Source organism: Pelodiscus sinensis, chromosome 3, assembly GCF_052426305.1.
Source record: "Pelodiscus sinensis isolate ZL-2025 chromosome 3, ASM5242630v1, whole genome shotgun sequence".
Classification (NCBI taxonomy): domain Eukaryota; kingdom Metazoa; phylum Chordata; order Testudines; family Trionychidae; genus Pelodiscus; species Pelodiscus sinensis.
This window is the reverse complement of record NC_143054.1, coordinates 197,918,533-197,936,755: the sequence shown is the minus strand read 5'-3', so window position 1 is coordinate 197,936,755 and position 18,223 is coordinate 197,918,533. Positions and strand designations below refer to the sequence as shown.

General features: G+C 45.1%; 1 long non-coding RNA gene across 1 annotated transcript in view; it reads left to right on the top strand.

Moving 5' to 3' along the window:
• Window positions 1–2,964: 2,964 nt before the first annotated feature.
• The window catches only part of LOC142828092 (uncharacterized), a 32,737-nt gene continuing 17,478 nt past the window's right edge, over window positions 2,965–18,223 (top strand). Inside the window, exons 1-2 of the long non-coding RNA XR_012903065.2 lie at window positions 2,965–3,149; window positions 12,552–12,822. This is a non-coding gene — a long non-coding RNA (uncharacterized LOC142828092). The remainder of the gene's footprint in view (window positions 3,150–12,551; window positions 12,823–18,223) is intronic.

Here is an 18,223-nt window from a genome sequence, read left to right as displayed (position 1 = left end):
GGCTCCTAGGATCAGAAGAAAAAAGGGACCTTTCCTTTTACACGTGCAGCAAAAGCAAATAGCCACGCTGGTGATCCATAGCAGGAAAATATTCCATCCTGCCCTGTACCATATGCAACCACCTGCAGCATTCACTTGGCTTCCTGCACAGCCAGTTGCCAGGAGGAGAGACACTAGTGTAACAGTTTGCAAAATGGTACACCATTTAAAAAAAAATACGGACACCATAAAATCTCTCTAAATGTGGGCAATGAAAATGCTGTTCCCTATCGCCCTGGGATGGCCGCTGTCACGTCTCTCGCATGGCTTTGCCACTGGTGAAACTTTCCTTTGATGAAATAAAAAGCAAGATTCATCGCCCACACAAAGAGCAGTTTCTCTGTCTTTTGTAAGTGGCTTTTTAGTGTAACTAGTTGGTTGTGTAAAAATAAATCAAGGGGCGATTCACTGGGCTGATGACACATCTGGGGCATGAATTAGAACCGGTCGAAGATGACCACTGCTTTTCACAGATCTTGACTTCCCGACTTCCACATGGTGTTAAAAGAAAGGACTGGGAGCCAGTGTGCTAGAATGTCTTGCCCTCATGCTACTTACTTGCTGGATGGTGCTGAGTGAGGGAATTAGGCCAGGATTTGAACGTATGCTGAAAACTGACATATCCACTGGAAGTAATGGAGCGGCAGTTGCTTGGCTGATCTGAAAACCGGGCTTGAGGCGTGGTCTCTAAAGAATCATAGACTGCTAGAACTCAGGAGGGCATCAAGTCCAGTCCCCTGCCCTCACGGCAAAACCAAGCACCATCTAGACCATCCCTGACAGGTGTCTGTCTAGCCTGCTTTTAAATATCTCCAGTGATGGAGATTCCACAACCTCCCTAGGCAATTTATTCCAGTGTTTAACCACCTTGACAATTAGGAAGCTTTTCCTAATGTCCAACCTAAACCTCCCTTGCTGCAGTTTAAGCCCATTGCTTCTCATTCTATCATCAGAGGTTAAGGAAAATCATTTTTCTCCATTGTCCTTGTAACACCCTTTTAGGTTCTTAAAAGCTGGTTCCCTCTCAGTCTTCTCTTTTCCAGACTATGACACCCCAAATCAGAGACCGCTTAAAAAAATAAGCCCAACGTTTACAAATATTTATAAATGTGTACTGCCACTTTCGGGCTCTTTGGTGAAAGGGCATTCGGTCAGCAGGGAGCTTCCTGGATAGAACCTTGAAATCTACGGCAGCCTAGGAATTGCTATGCATGTTAAAGCAAAACTAAATAGTAATGTTGTGAAAAACATTTGTATATAAAAAAAGGCACTTTAGAGGTAAGCAAGAGAGCCTGACTAACTCAGACCACTGTGGGATAATGACAAATACAATCACAGGCATTCCTTCAGTTTTGTTACCACTTGCCTATCCCAGTCACTGTTTGTTCTTGATAGAAAACCTTAAAATAAAATAACTTAATTTTCTTTTAAAAAATGTGTAATTGTCCTGATTTGACTTAATTTTTACAGAAAAGCCCTTTTTACAGAAAAGCCCATTTTACAGAAGGTTATGATGTGTGTAATATTCACCACAAAATGAAACAGCTCATTTGAAGACAGCTCCAGTCTGTCAGGGAGGGAAGGAGGGAGGGAGAAAGAAAGAAAGAAAGAAAGAAAGAAAGAAAGAAAGAAAGAAAGAAAGAAAGAAAGAAAGAAAGAAAGAAAGAAAGAAAGAAAGAAAGAAAGAAAGAAAGAAAGAAAAGTGCTATGTGATGATAGATAGATGGAGATTTCTAAATTATTTTAAAATGCATAATATTTACCTGCACACACAGCAGGCATTGATAGTCAAATCCTGCTCCCTTTGAAGTCAATGGGTATTAAACCTGGATTAAATACCCATGGGTTCAGAATTGTGCCCTTTATCAGGTACACATTATTTAGTGTTCTTGTAGCCATGTTGGGCCATTTAAAAAAAGGAGTTGAAGGGCATTGTGCTTAATATCTTTGTGTACAAAATAAAACAATTAATGGGATACTGGGCCCAATCCTTTACTCCCAGGAATACTATTTACTCATGCCAGAAGACCCATTACAATCCCATTGCAAGTGTATTGACAAGGTCATATCTCATCATAGTCATCCGCTAGTTATCCTGTAAAATTATTCTCCCAAATCTGAAGGAAGGCAGCAAAGTTAACCTCATGTTGCCAAAACACAGCTTGCTAACCTGAGAAGAAAAGAGCTCTCTTCCTGCTTCCTTACAGAAATAACAATGGGGCTGTTGGGATGACTAAGGGCTAAGAATCAAGTCTGCTGTCAGGTCAAATCTGAACCAAAATGAAAAGGTATGTAGCCAGTTTTCAGATGAGCTCCCCTGATGCCAATGGAAACATCATCATAATTATGGGTAGGATAAAAGGCCTTAGTTATTTCCTTTGGACGCATACTTTCCCAAAATCCATGATGACTGAAACTGTTTCTATTTTTTTAAACAACCCTCATGCAAATAGATTTTTAAAACAAATCAATACGCTCTCTGTAGCATTTGCAGCCCAGAACAGTAAAGAGGCAGAAAATAAAACTGGCTGGAAACAAAAGAGACTGACTTTTCTTTATTTGTTTATTTATTTCTCTCTTTTCTTTTTTTTTTTTCTTTCTTTCTTTCTTTCTTTCTTTCTTTCTTTCTCTCTCTTTTTTTTTTTTTTGCTGAGAAAAATGCAAAAAATAAACATAATCATGACTAAGAAAAAACATGAATCGTGATTTTAAAATCCCTTCCGCTCTAGGACCTGCTCCTGTAGCTCCTTTTAGTAACAAAGGGCAAAGAGATTTTTATGTTATTATTTTAAATATATTATTCTAAAACTGACAACATTACATTAAAAGGACTTTAGCTACTCTCAGAGCCCTTTTGATCTACTGCATCAACACATGGTTAAAGAGTAATACCATGCTCAGTAATAATACATACTCAAAATTCTTCTGGGTAATGGTAATTATACATTCACTGCAGCTCCTCCTAAAGCTGAATGTCTCAGCTAGTCTAACTTGGTGTTTTAAACTCTTATTAGGGATTTGGCTATCCTGTGAACGAACATCGCTTCATCGCTGTAGGGATCTGATCATCAAACCAACTCTATTTTGTGAAAAAAGAAGGAAAGGAAGATGTAAGTGTTGATTTAATGTCTATTGATCTATCCGTTCTATAAAGTTATATTGAATCCAGCCTATATTTGCTCTTCAGCTTTGAACAAATTCGGGCTCCAAACTTGCTCCAATTCAGGTCAATGGCAAAATTCCCAATTCCTTCAGTAGGTGCAGGATTAGACCCCTCCTGTTATTAACATTTGTCTGGCATGGTTTTTGCTACTACTCCTTGTCTTTTAATTGCTTCTTGCACTTTCTAGGCATTAACCAGAATGTGCAAAACAGTGTGCAAACGTCAAATGATTCAGTGTTCTTTACCGCCAGGCTGCAGCTACCCTGTGTTTTTCAATGCTTGGCACACAAAAAAAGTGATCATTAAATAAATGACACATGACTGCATTCAACAGAAAACTGGCAGGGAGAGCATGGAGAACTTTTGGGGTCCCAAAGGCAATCCCTGAACCAAGACTATGTTGTTTGCAAGCAAGAATATTTGTATCTTGTATACTATCTCCTCGGGAGCAATAAAGTCCTATGACCTTATCATAGGAGGGTAAGAAATTAGGATCTTCTGACTAGATCATTGACGTGACTTTGGAGTTTTGTCATTCAGAGACAACATTCACAAAGAGATTTTTGTCCATTGCCATATTTATAGACACATACTTCCCTGACACCACATACACAGAGAGAGAGAAAGAGAGAGAGATTTGGAACGTGTGATACCTGATACTGCTTTATATGGAGGTAATAAACACATCAGGGCCATAAACCTGATCCAAAGCTACTGTATTCAAGTCAATTTCCTTTGCAACTGCCAAAAGAAATTGACTTCAGTGGACTTTGGATCAGGCCCTGTTTCCTGGAATCAAGGAAATGTTTATGCTATCCACTCTAAAAACCACTCCACAGATGGGGAGCCGTTCACACTCTGTGAGCCAGAGGCATGTGTCAGCTAGGTGACATGTTTACAAACAGGCAATATATTTGTGCAGGAGATATATGTAAACTTGACTCTGTCTTCCCAGTAGCAAGCAAGACTTAACAATGCCTCTGAATGCTCAGGGCAGAAAGAAAGAAAAAAAAAGTAAAAGAGGACCCATCAAAGGGGGGTGGGGAAGGGATATGAAATACCTCCTGGATCTTCCAACACTAGTCAAACAGTTACTCCAGGATGACTGCTAGTGATGGACAGATCCTTATTGGTAAGTATTTAATGTTTCTTAGGAAGCACTTCTAAAAGAAATTGGTATGTAATGACAGCTCTCACTGGAAAACAGGCCGATTAGAAAATGCACTAACTTATCTGGTATTCATTTGAAAAGTAAATGGATGCAAGTAAAGGTGAGAGGTCACTACCAATTCAAATATTTTGCTTTAACAGGCTCTAGCACTCCTGCTTTAATTCAAGCAGAAACACAAGTATGAATAATCAAACTGGATGATGCTCATCAAAACCTTTGTGCCTTGCACCATTTCAAATGGTCATTGAAGCTTAATGGCAAAAAATTTACATTATTCCTTTAATTTGTATTCTGTTCCTTCCTTCTGAGTGATGTGATTGTGATTTTCTGTTGCCTGCTGTATTATTTTGATGCAAATGTTATGTGTTACTGGAGTCCAATTTCCTGCTTCTCCGTCCCTTCTCCCCCCCCCCCCTTCTTTGCCTCTACTAAAGAAAGGACTTACTAAAATAGTTCCAAATTGGGTGGTATTTAAATAGTTTCTGAACTACTGGTTCTAATTAAGGCAAACAATGCAGGGTCTTGAAACACCTTGAAAATTAATCATTGCCAAAGGGGTAGAGAAGATGTCAACATTTGTGGCTTTGCTTCCCCCTTTTCTCTCCCCCCTCCAAAGCGAGGAATCCAAATTCTTTCCACAAAAAGAATTAAAAGAAATTTGTAATTCTGCTTAAAAAAACCTCCCTTTGGCTGGCAGCTAATCACTCGGGGATGAATGCTTTATGGAGATACACGGGGTTGCAAGCCAAAGCCTGCAAATACAAGGCCCCCAGGGTGTTCATTGCATGTAATGTATGCACAAGCTAATTTATTATCCTGTGACTAATTTCCATTTCTTGTGCTTAGAGTTGCCTGGCTAATTACAGGGATGTTTTCTTAACTTTCGTAATTATGTTCCCCGCTTTATACCAGGCAACAGAGCAAATGAAGGCGGGCTGGCAGCCCGGGGCTCCCAGGCAGATGCACCCAAGTGAGATGAAATCAGCAGCAACCCGAGCAGGGCAGAGCAGCCTCATCAGAAGTCCCCCCCCAGTCTTTGATCAGCTCCAACAGGCTGCATGGGCAGCCCGCGTGGAGGGGCCAGGCGAGAGAACGCCGCGTAATTAGATTGACTGGCTTAATTAGGGGGAAAGTTGGCTGCTAAATGGAAGCGAGTGCGTCTCCGCTGCGCTCTGATGGAGAGCGGGGGGTCCCCGGCACAAAATCTTCCCCGCTGGGCGCACTGACTCCGGGGCGCGCCGCAGTGGAACCCTGACGCCGGGACCGGCAGCACCCCGGCCGCCAGCCGCTTTCTTCTGGCTCCCTTTGAGGCGCGCAGCCAGGCAGGGGCGCAGCAGGGGGAGCGCTCTGTGCCCAGTTTGTCAGAGCGCCGAGCATGAGGGCCCGCCGGCCCCCAGCGGGCACAATTAGCCAATAAACCCCTCAAGGCTCGACTCGGCCACGCCGAGGGCTCGCTGCCACTCGGACAGCGCGCTGCGCCAGCCTGGCTTGGCCGGCGTCCCCCGGGGCGGCTCGCACGTCGGGACCGGCGAGCCCCTGTCCCTACAGATCGAGATGGGGGGGGAGGGAGGGGAGAGAGACGAGAGCAACATCATTTGCCCTCACTACACCCACGCGTGTGCAAAGCAGGCAGCTAGTTTATGGGGGTCCCCAAGCCAAATGCGCAAAGAGCTGGGTAAGGTTCCCAGGGAGAGAAATCGATTTAAGCGCCTGATGTGGAGCTGCGAGATCCGGCGGGCCTGTGCGCCTCCCGGGTGTCTTTCTCACTAGCTGCCTGTGCTGCTTTGAGACGTTCGTGGCGGGCTAAATGCGTCCACAGAGGAGTGTAAAGGGGGGGCGTAGATAGAGACCCCCAGATGGAGATACACGCGTGTGCGGGACTAGCCAGGTGCCTGTTAGGTGTGTGGTATCGATACTGACAGCGAGAGGGGTGCGGCGTGTGGTGCGTATCGACAGGTAGACTCAGGTGTGCGTCCGCCTGCCTGCGCTTCTACCAATGTCACCAAGCGGCTGTGCTCCGTGGCAGGGGTTCTACACCGGGTAGTCTCTTCTTTCCCACGCTCCAGTGTAGCCAGGCAGGACCGGAACAATTTGGCCCCTTTTTTTGCAACGCCCAAAGAACTTCGCCAGTGGCGACAAGGGGCCGACCCGGCGCGAAGGTCCCACGCACCAACTCCGGGAACTGACTCCCGGCGCGAAGATTTTGTTCCTTCTTCCTCCCCCGAGCTGGAGCAAGCTCCCGCCGCGGGCCGTGCGTCTGTGTCGCTTTCGCTCTCCGCTTTGACTTCTCAGGCTCCGCGCACCGTCCTCCCCCAAATAAAGCAAAGGCCGCGCAAAAGAGGCGCAGGCCGCGTGGCGTGCACAGGGCGGTCGCTGCCGGGAGGCGAGGGCTTGCGCGAATGACCCCTGCCATGGAACCATGTCCCCGAGAAGTGCTGGGTGTCGCTAAGGTTGGCAGCTAACCAGGGGAAGCAGCGACGGCCAAGCGTTAGTGGAGACAAAACCTAGGAGTGCGGGGGCACCTGAGAGACCCAATTGCATTAGGGCCGTGAGCTGGCGGGGAGGGGCGTTTTCAGGGGGCACGCTGCACCCCTCCCCTCTGCTATGTAAATCCCAGTATTCCGAATTAAACCACAGCCCAGGTGCGGATCAGCACTCCAACGTGTCAGTTTCCTGCCCTTGTTAATTTCAGTTCGGCACGAAGGGCGCCACGTGGAACAGGACAGAGAGTTCGGACCAAACTCCTCACTTCGATTCTCTTTCGCCCTGGGGGATGTTTGGGGGTGGCCGAGGCAGATCCCCCCCCCCCCCCCTTTTTTTAAACAATCACAGACACAGGATTTGGCCTCCAAACCGGCTGCCTTTTGCGCCGCTTCCCGACGTGCGGAGCCACGTCCCAACGAAGCGCCAGGCCCTGAATCGGATCCGCCCCCGCTCGCAATTCCGCGCGGCAATTAAAGAGCGAGGAAGGCGCTGGAGTGGAGCTAGACGCACAACAATGCCTGCCGAGCCGCCTTTCAGCCCTGCGAGCGATCCAGGTTCCGCGCCAAGCACGGGCAGCCCAAGGAAATGTAATTACTTCGCCGGCGCTTTCAATTTTTTTAAGGTTATTATTCCTACTTCGGAATGCAAAGTGCTTCTGAAAGAAAGTCGCCTGGCCTTGGTCCCTAAACCGCATTACGTTAAAGGTCAGGCGTGTGTCACACACAATCTACAGTTACTAATTTAATGGCGCAGCGCTGCAAGGCACTGGAGTAAAATAAAAAAAAAATCCCCAATCGTTCGCAGTGTCTGCAGCTAGGAATTGGGTGCGTTTCCCTTTGCTTGTTAAATAGGCCCCACAATACCTTTTGTGCGCAGGAGAACTCATTTTCCTGCGACTCCCCCTTCTCCCCTTCATTAGTCATCTATTTGTCTCCTCTCTAGAGTCTCCTGCGGAAAAAACAACACAAGACTTCAATGGGGCTATTTACCAAACACAGGGCTCTAAATGAGGCTTTGTGGGGAGGGAAGTGTGAATAGTGTCCTTAGGATCTAGGCAAACTCACGCCCGGGCCTGGTGTGAGGAGCGATTGTTGGCGGCGCTTAATCAATGTGCATTAGCAGCGCCTCACTCCACAAACGCGCTGGGGTGGAGATTTCGCCTGCCTAATACATATTGTTCGCGGGGAACAACTGTTTCATCTCAGCAGAGGACCAGCAAACGCACCCCTCCCAGTCACTCTGCCCATTGCACCCGGGAAAGCTCCCAAAGGCCAGTGCCTAATTCAGGTCTCTCTCCTACTCAGTGATTTACAAGCTCAGGGATTTTTAAAAAACCAACCACTCATCCTAAGACACATGCACCTCTGGGGTGAACAATGTATGGAGCTTTCCAGTGAAATGCTCTGGTTCAGGGCTGAACCCACCAAAGATCCCATGAGCCAACAATCAAGTCAATGGAAAGAGGGTGTGGCTTGGGTCAGGTTCCTAAGGGTCGCACCTGTAAACTGTCAGGTTTTGAAACCCGTGACTGATTGCACAGGCACATAATTGGGAGGTGGTCCTGCCATCACCCACACCCCGTTTTGGCCAGGTATGCAAACGGGATTGAAAAAAATTACAGTGAAGTCCATCTTGTCTAATCAGGTATCGCATGGCCTACGCTAATGGTGCCCTGTCAGAGAACCTTCCAAATTCATTCCTATGAAGAACTAGGTGCTGTAATGACTGATTTGCTCTCTCAAACAGCAACAATTATATTTGTGATTTTATGTGGCTCTATCTTGGACCAATAGCTTTATACACACCAAAATGCCCTTATCTACACCAATTTTATCTCCACTACCCTGACTGGATAGTTTGGGATTTTTTCCCCAGTAATCATAATGTATCTCATAAAACACCAAGCCTTAAACATTCAGCTATCTGTGCTGCTTATAATATTTTAAACATATCTCAGTTAGCTCTAATTTTTATACGCTGAAATCACTCATGCATTAAAAATTATTAGACAGATAATCACTTCCTTGAAATAATTTCAGCACTCGTCTATAATAAAAAAGATTTCTTTCAAAGGACTCTTAGTTAAATGGGCTCCGTGCTACTTTCTGTATCATGTAGGTCAATTTAATTCTGCTCTCTACTCTCTATACAGCTAAACAATTGCTTTTCATAAACTGGAGAGCACAGTGAATGCAGTCTGTAATATCCATCCAGAGATGGCCTTGAACACTTTCATTAATAAAAGCTTGACATCTGAAATTCCACTTCTTTATTCGTCTCTTATCAAAGAGTTAGTCAAGATTTCAGAAAATTAATGTCATATTAATAAATATTAATAATTTAGCAGTGAATGGTTCAGAAATGGGGAGCATGGTAAGCATGTCAGATACAACATCCATTTACTTTAATACAGCTACACATGGACAATGCAGGGACAGGATTTCTGGGACAAGAATCTTAAAAGCTCAAGAATATGCCTGAAAAGATGCTGTTTGTAATTCTAGATTTGCGGGTGGCAACTCATTGCTCTGATCCTCCAAATACACATGGACTTAGCTTTACTTGTGTTGGTAGTGCCACTCAAACTGGACTACTCTAGGGTGTCAAGTTCAGAGTGTCTAAGCTGCCAATGTGCTGAGATCAGAGTCTATCATGCTTGCCAATCTGTCTCTCTGTTTCCTTGCACTCCTCCATCTGTCTGCCTGTTTCTGATCAGGTCTTGTCTTGTCCTTAGAGCAGGTCTATACTGTGGGGAGAAGTCAATTTGAGTTATGTTAGTAGCATAACTCAAGCCGACCTAGCCACAAGGTCCACATAGAGTTGGGTCAACAGGAGAAACTCTCCCATTGACTCCCCTCACTCATCTCCTTCTGGTGGATACTGAAATCAGCCAGAAAGCAATCACTGATTGATTTAACAGGCCTTCCCTAGTGGATCCATCTATGCAGCTGTAACCCTCACCAAGCGGATTTGAACCTGGGATCTTTGGAACAGAATATAGGCACCTCTGCTCTCTGAGCTAAAAGCCAGCTGCCTCCCAGCCCCTCCTGTAGAGGTCTCTTGATATTAGCTGTTGCTGTGGTGTAAGTGCCACTTGCATTGCTCAGTAATCACACTAGGGCTATGTCTACACTCATGGCTTCTTGCTCAAGTAATATGCAAATGAGGCTAAGCATGGAATATCACTGAGCCTCATTTGCATACGTAATGAGCTACCATTTTTTTCAGAAGAGGCTCTTGTGCAAGAAGGAGCGTCTACACTGCCCCTTCTTGAGCAAGAAAAACCCTCTTGCGCAATGCCGCTACACCTATTACTTTTCAGGTGTGTGGGTTACACAGCATTAATCCACACAGCAGGCTGGGCAAGCCTTTTTGGCAGTGACCTTTTTTCCCTGTGTTTGTACAATACCTAGCACAATGGGGTTCTAGGGCTCACAGGTGCAATCCCCATTCACATAATAACGTGTGTAAGTCTTTACAGTCTGACTGCACTCCAGAAGAGCATCCTGTAAGATACTAGCCATCCTCAACTTCCATTGGCTTCAATGAAAAAAGCTAAGACTGTTGCAGTCCGGAGACAGTAAAAATGTTATTGTTGCACTCCCAGACAGGGTGGCACATTAGAATGAGCTAATTAAGTCCCTCCTACCTCAAAACAGGGCATTCACAAAGACACATACATATGGGTTCATTTGTCTTCTGACCTACACATACACCAGGCACTTCTGTGCCTCAAATTTAAAGCAGCTACTTGCCACAGATACTGCATAAGTGTAGAAGACAGAATTCCAGGCCTTTGGTTTGCATGCGAATGGTGTTAACTGAATAAAATCCAGACCATTGACACATACACTTGGTGCTTTGAAGGGACCCATTTCACCACACTGAAAACAATTATGAGTCAAATCACTTGGAACCAAGAAATTACTCAGAAAAAAGTGGATGATCATTAGGAACTGTTTAAGAACATTTTATTAGAGGACCAAAATACCAGAATTGAAAGGCCATACTGGTTTAAAAACTCATCGGGTTCAGAGAAGAATTGAAGGCTCATATAAAAAAATTAAAAAATGGAAGAAAGGGGAAGATGGTAGTAATAAACATGTCAGAAGATAAGAACTGTAGAAAATTGATAAGGGATGCAAAGAAACATGGAGAACTCTGTGACCAGAGTTAAGGACAAAAAGAAGCAGTTTTCAAACATATATTATGAATTAACAGAATCCCAACAATGGTATTGGTCCATTACTAGATAAAAATATTAGAATTATCAATACTAATGAAGAAAAGAAAAGTATTCAGTAAATATTTCTATTATGTATGGTGGGGAAGACAATGTAGTCATATCATATTGTAAGTCTTTCCATTCCTCTGCTATCTCTGGAGGATGTTGAAAAGCAACTATTAAAGTTGAACATTTTAAAATCAGTAGACAACTTGCATCCAAGAATTTTAAAAGAGCTGTCTTAAAAGGTCACTGAGCCATTATTTGTTTTCAGTAAGTCTTGGAACAATGTGGAAGTTCCTGAAGACTGGAAGAAAACTATTGTATCAATATTTTAAAAGGGTAAACAGGATGGCATGGATAATTATAGGCCTCCCAGTTTGATATTGATTATCAGCAACATAATGGAGCAGCTGATGAGGGACTCAATTAATAAGGGATTAAAGGAGCGTAATATAATTAATGCCAATCAACACAGGTCTATGGACAATAGGTTCTGTCAAACTAACTTGGTATTTTTTAAATGAGATAAGTTTAGTTAATTAAAATAACAATGTTGATAGACTATACTTCAATAAGACATTTGACATTTTGATTTACATTTGATTTACAAATTAGAAAATCACAAACAGAGGTTGGTCCAATAAAAATATTACTTTACTCACTGTGTCTAATAATTGGGGAGCCACACAGCTGCAGCACACCAGGGCATATATAAAAATAACATGGCACACATGAAACAGTTTAAAAGCTGGGTAACTGACCAGTCTTAAAGCGTCGTTGTAGATAGGGAATCATCCTCAAATGACTGAGTTTCCAGAGAAGCCCCTCGGGGATCAGTTTCTTGGCCCTACACTATTTACCATTTTTATTAATAAGTTGGACAAACAAAGTCACCACTGATAGGCTACGTCTACACTGGCATGATTTTCCGGAAATGCTTTTAACAGAAAAGTTTTCCATTAAAAGCATTTTCGGAACAGAGCATCTAGATTGGCACAGACGCTTTTCCGCAAGAGCACTTTTTGCGGAAAAGCGTCCGTGTCAATGTAGACGCGCTTTTCTGTAAAAAAGCCCTGATGGCCATTTTCATGATCGGGGCTTTTTTTGCAGAAAACAAAGCTGAGCTGTCTACACTGGCCCTTTTGCGCAAAAGTTTTGTGCAAAAGGACTTTTGCCCGAACGGGAGCAGCATAGTATTTCCGCAAAAAGCACTGATTTCTTACAGTAGGAAGTCAGTGCTTTTGCGGAAATTCAAGCGGCCAGTGTAGACAGCTGGCAAGTTTTTCTGGAAAAGTGGCTGATTTTCCGGAAAAACTGGCCAGTCTAGACACAGCCATACAGTTTACAGATGACACAGAAACAGAGGTGGTGGTGGTGGGGGGGGGGGGTGATACATAGTGAAGAGAGGTCACTGACTCAGAGCATGTCCATAAGCTGGTTGCAAGAAAACTTTATGCATTTCACAGGACTGTCAATGGAAGCCTGGAGGAACAAAGCACACTGGCAAGACTCACAGGATGAGGGACACTAGCCTGAGAAGCAATGGCTCTGAATTTGGGGGTCGAGGTGATAATCAGCTGAACATGAGCTCCCCGTGCAACACTGTGACCAAAGGTGCTAACGTGATCCTGGGATGCATGCACCAGGGAATGTGAAGGAGGAGGAGACACGTTATTTTAACCTGTATTCAGCGCTGGTGCCACCACTGCTGGAATCCTGTGTCCAGTTCTGCTGGCCGTAAGTTCAGAAGGACCTTGATAAATTGGAGAGGGTTCAGAGAAGAGCCAGGAGAATGATGAAAGGGTTAGAAAAGCTGCCTTGTAGTGATCAATTCAAGTAGCTCAATCTAGGTCTGTTAACAGAGAGGAGGGGAAGGGCTGACGAGATGATGGTTGAGAACAGGGGTGGGCAATAATTTCTGACGGGGGTCCACTCCAAGAATTTGGAAAGTGGCCAAGTGCTGTTCTCTTCCATGATATTAATGGAAGAGGTGTGGGATCTGGAATGGAGGTTAGGTGCAGAAAAGCTTGGGGTAGAGGATTGGGGTGCAGGAGAGGGTGTGGGGCCTGGGAGGGTATTTAGGTGAAGGAGGCAGTTGTGACCTAAGATACTGGACTAGGGAGCAGGGGGTTGGGTGGTGACCTAGGGCAGGGAATTAGGGTACGAGGGGGTGCACGGGTTTGGGTTGTGAGCTAGGGCAGGGGATTGGGGTGCAGAGGGTTGGGAAAGGGAGGGGTTGCAGTGACAAAGGCAGGCTCTGGCCAGGAGACATATCAGCCCAGCAGTTTCTCAGGCAGGCAGGCAAGGAGCCTGCCCCACCGCCGCACAGGCTGCAGCCATGTGCTTTGTGAAGAATTATGAGCCCTGGAGGGGAGGGGGCATGGTGATTCATGGCTGCCTGTTATGGAAACAGGAAACTCCCATTGGCCAGTTTCTGGCCAGAAATTGACCAATGGGATTGCGCTAGGGGCAGGAGAAGAGCTTCAAGCCTTCTCCCTCCCCTATGGGTTCAAGGGTTTTTAAAGAAAATGTGCCCTATAGTCATGTTTCTGAGTGGCAGGCAGGTGGGGCGAGGCAACCTGGTGCCCCAACCTGGGGTCCCCGCAGCATCCGCAGGCTGGATCTGGTGGCTTAGAGGGTCGGATGTGGCCCACAGGCCATATTTTGCCCAGGCCTCATCTAGAAGTACCCATGGGAAACAAATACTTAATAATGGGCTCTTCACACGTAGCCGAGAAAGACATAGGACAAGCCAATAGAAGCTGAAACTAGACAATTTGAGACTGAAAATAAGGTGTAAACTTTTATCATGGAGAGTAGTTAACCACTGGAGCAACTTGGCTTTGAACTCCATGAATCTCTTACAAATAGGACAAGGAGAGTGTAATCCTTCGTGGGTCTTTCTTCCACGCAGTGGAACCCTAAAGCTTTCCCTGTGTTCGCAAACAAGGAGTAGGTTAAAGTTCTCCTGCCTCTGAGCTCACTGGAATCCCCACGATCTCACCTCTCCTCTCAGCTGGGCAGCAGAAGCTCTAAAAGCTGCCTCATCCAATGGTCTGAGAGCTATTTGCCCCATGGTGCAGAAACATTAAGGGGAGTTAAGCACCTGAGGCCTGATCCAAACTAGAACAACATCAATAGAGAGATTCCTGTTGATGTCAGTGGCTCACAAATTGGGCTGCTGACTCGTCAACCAGGCATGCACCAGAGAAAGAGGCCAGGACAGGATTCCTTGGGAGAAGGATGGTCAGAGCATCACATTCTGCCTTTGGTTAGGCATAGGTTTAACTCTGAAAAAATTCTATGCCCCGCCCTCCCCAGAAAGTGCAGTGCCCAAAAGTCAGTCACGGGGTGAGCACTCACTGCCACGGAGCCTCCTGCTGGTCACCTGGGAATTAGCACCATTCAGCGCTTAAGCGCCCCCTTCTGGCTGGCATCTCCCCTGCTGTTACCTTTTATTCTCCACCACTTTGCGTTAGCATCCACATCCCTCCCAGACTGCGGTGTCCTTGCCTCTGGGGACTGCCCTGCCACAGGGCCACCACACGCTGGGGTTCTCCCCTTCAGGGAACCTTCAACCTCCTATGCCCACCTGGCCTTGGCGATCTTCATCTAGCCTCTGTCATAGGGGCAAACTGCAGTCTGAAATGACCACTCATCACTGGTAAGGGGTGTGGACCTGCCACCTTCTGCAGCCCTAGTAGCCTCAGGCCTTGTCTCAGGCCCTGCAGCCTGGTAGCTTGCCTGGCCAGAGCGCCGCCGCCCCCCCCCCAGCCCTGTTCTAAGTCAGGAAGCCTCTAGCTTCCCTGGCAGCCAGGTCCCTCCTGCTCCACAGCTGAAGCAAAAGTGAGTCTGTCTCCACCCCTCCAGGAGCCCTTATTTATACAGCCCCAGGGCATATAATTGGCTGTCTCCACCTCACCTGGGCCCTAATTGGCTGTCTCCACCTCAGCTGCTGGCTCCACCCTCCAGCCCTCTCCCAGGCCTGGGTTTAACCCTTCTTTAACCAGTGCGGGGCAGATGCCCCATCACAGTCACACAGATGGTTTAACCAAAAATACAAACACCCTCCCACCTCCGCAAAAAAACAAAAAAACCAAAAAAACAACTACAACAACACAAACCACACCACCCTCACACCACCAGGGAAAAAGTTCTGTTGAGAAAAAAAAGGGGGAGTTATTTAAAAAATAAAAAAGCATTAAAATAGCATGGCCCCTTTAAGAAAAGTCTTTAGGCTTTTTGCCAGCAGCCATCTTGTTTTCTTCATCTCATGCCAGAAGGCAGCTTCCCCGTGGAACCAGATAAGCGCTGGAGCAGGGTGGCTGAAATCCGGGGGGGCCGGGAGCCTGGGGGGGGGGGCCGGGGGCTGAGCCTGGTTGCTGAGTGTGCCATAGGGTTGCCAGGTGTCTGGTATTTTTGCCTCCTGGTAGGAAAAAAAAAATCAGAAAATACTGGATTTTCTGCCAGGTGTCCGGTATTTTCTGAATCTTTTTACTGGACAGGAGGCGAAACTACTGGACTGTCCAGGTCAATACTGGACACCTGGCAACCCTAGTTGTTCAATCATCCAAAGGAGGGAATGGTTCCCCTCCCCAATGGATTCTTGCAATGCACCTCAAAAGTTATTTCTATGCTAACATCTAAAAATAGGGCTCTAGGGTGAAAGTGACTTGGTTTATATTAGCTGGAATAACATTTGCCTATGAGCCTGAATTAATGCAAAGCTAATAGTGGTTGCCATCAGGTTATCTGTCAGGTAAAGCAGAGAGACAAATGCCAAACAAAGTACTCAGGGCATCATGTGGATTTGTCACTCTCCCCGGAGAGCTCAGAGGCCATAAACAAATGAATGCATTATACTGCTCCACGAACGTGGCTATTTTTATCTGTAATGCACTATTGATAGCGATCTCCTTTAGAATTCCATAGGGCAGGCAAGAAAATCACAACAGATGTTGCTTGTATTACTTAGAGGAGCGGCAATAGGAGGAGATAATCCAGGTATACAAAAGAATGACTGGTACACCTAGAAGGTTCAATAGACATTCTTATTTATCCGTTTTCATAATACAGGGGGACATCCAATGCAGCTGAAATGCAACGCATTTAAAACAGATGAAAGAATACGCTCTTTTAGAGAATGTATAATTTTAACTGTTGAATTATACACTGAAATATATCATGAAGGCCAAGAACTTAGCAGGATTCAGAAAATGATTACAACACAAAAAAACAAATATGGGAGTTGTGCATATAGATAGATAGATGAATAGATGAAAGACATACACATAATATACCTTTCATATACATTTTGTAGGGCAATTAGCCATAAATAAGAGACGAGGACAATTACAATGTGTATAAATATTCCATCACTGAGCCACGCATATATTGCTAAGCTGTTTAGTTTCTATAATTCCCCATATACTAACTGTGTAGAGTTATGATGCTCTATTAGGTCCAGTAAAGAAATGCTTGTGACAGAAACTCTAGACTTCTAGCAATGGGAAGCCAAAAGGAAGCATATGTTAGACACAAAAATATGTAAGCAGGGGCACATATAAAGCCACATGTATAGGTTCAGCATTGGTCAAAGGACTGATCCAAAGCCCTTGAAGTTCATAGAAAGACAACCACTGGCTTCCAATGATGTTGGAACAGACTTTAAGTAGAGTAGCACTGTAAATCTGCATACAGCACCAGCCCCAAATCTACAAAGTAAAGATCCATTAAAATGTGAGGGATAGGAAATTCCTGCTGCTTCTGTAGAACCCAGAAATGCCCCATCAGTTTCATTGCACGTCCTTTGTTCCTTCAAAAGGGAAGAATATGGGACCCTGCAACATTTCCAGAAGAGCACCACATAAAATGGTTCCAAAGGGCTTGTTACTTTAGCAGTGTAAGTATAGACTCCCTGGATGTTACATAAGAACGGCCAGACTGGGTCAGATCAAAGGTCCATCTAGCCCAGTATCCTGCCTGCCGACAGTGGCCAATTCCAGATGCCCCAGAGGGAGGGATCACAACAGGTAATCCTCACGTGATCCCTCCCCTGTCATCCATGTCCAGACAAACAGAGGCCAGGGACACCATTCCTACCCATCCTGGCCAATAGCCATTGATGGACCAAACCTCCATGAATCTATCTAGCTCTTTTTTGAACCCTGTTAAAGGCGTAGTCTTCACAACATCCTCTGGCAAGGAGTTCCACGGGTTGACTGTGTGCTGAGTGAAGAAAAACTTCCTTTTGTTTGTTTTAAACCTGCTGCCCATTAATTTCATTTGATGACCCCCAGTTCTTATATTATGAGACAAGTTAATAACTTTTTCTATTCACTTTTTTCCACACAAGTCATGATTTTATAGACTTCTATCATATCCCCCCTTAGTTTCTTCTTTTCTAAGTTGAAAAGTACAAATCTTTTTAATTTCTCTTCATATGGAACCCATTCCAAACCCCTAATAATTTTTGTTGCCCTTTTCTGAACCTTAAAAGTAGTTGTAGCTTAAGTGGCACTACTACGTTCCTTGATGACATGCAGCAGGGAGTTACACTTGTAAATTTCTATGCATGCTCACGTACTCTATGCTATGGAACACAAGGAGACCGATTTTGTTCTGACCTATAGTAGTGTGACACTGCCATTGCACTGTGGCCTTCAATGCAGTTACACGCCCATAATCAAAAGCAGGGTCAGGCTTTAATCACTGAAAACATTACAAAAAGTAGCTGTTCAGCATATGCATAGCCACTTTTCACCCCTAAATAGTGCCGTCATTTCCAAATGGCATGTACTGCCTGACACTGTGACATTGTTTGCACTCACACCTGTGTTCAAAACAGACAGCTGGTTTCTTTGAGGTGAAATGGGGGAGGAAGAGTTCCCAAGAAAAATATGCAAAGGGGGAAGGGTAACAAGAGGTTGATGGTCCTGTGGGAAATTTACCATGTGACAAAGAAGCAGACAAAGCAGGTGTATGAGAAGGAAAGTGGCACATCTCCCACAGATTTTCAGCCTTCTGGATGAACTCCACTGTGTACAATGTACAATTTTGCAGAGAACTTGGGTGTTGTTATTTATTGTCAACAGTATATCGGCTGTGCAAAGAGCCGAAGATATTACACATCCCCTTG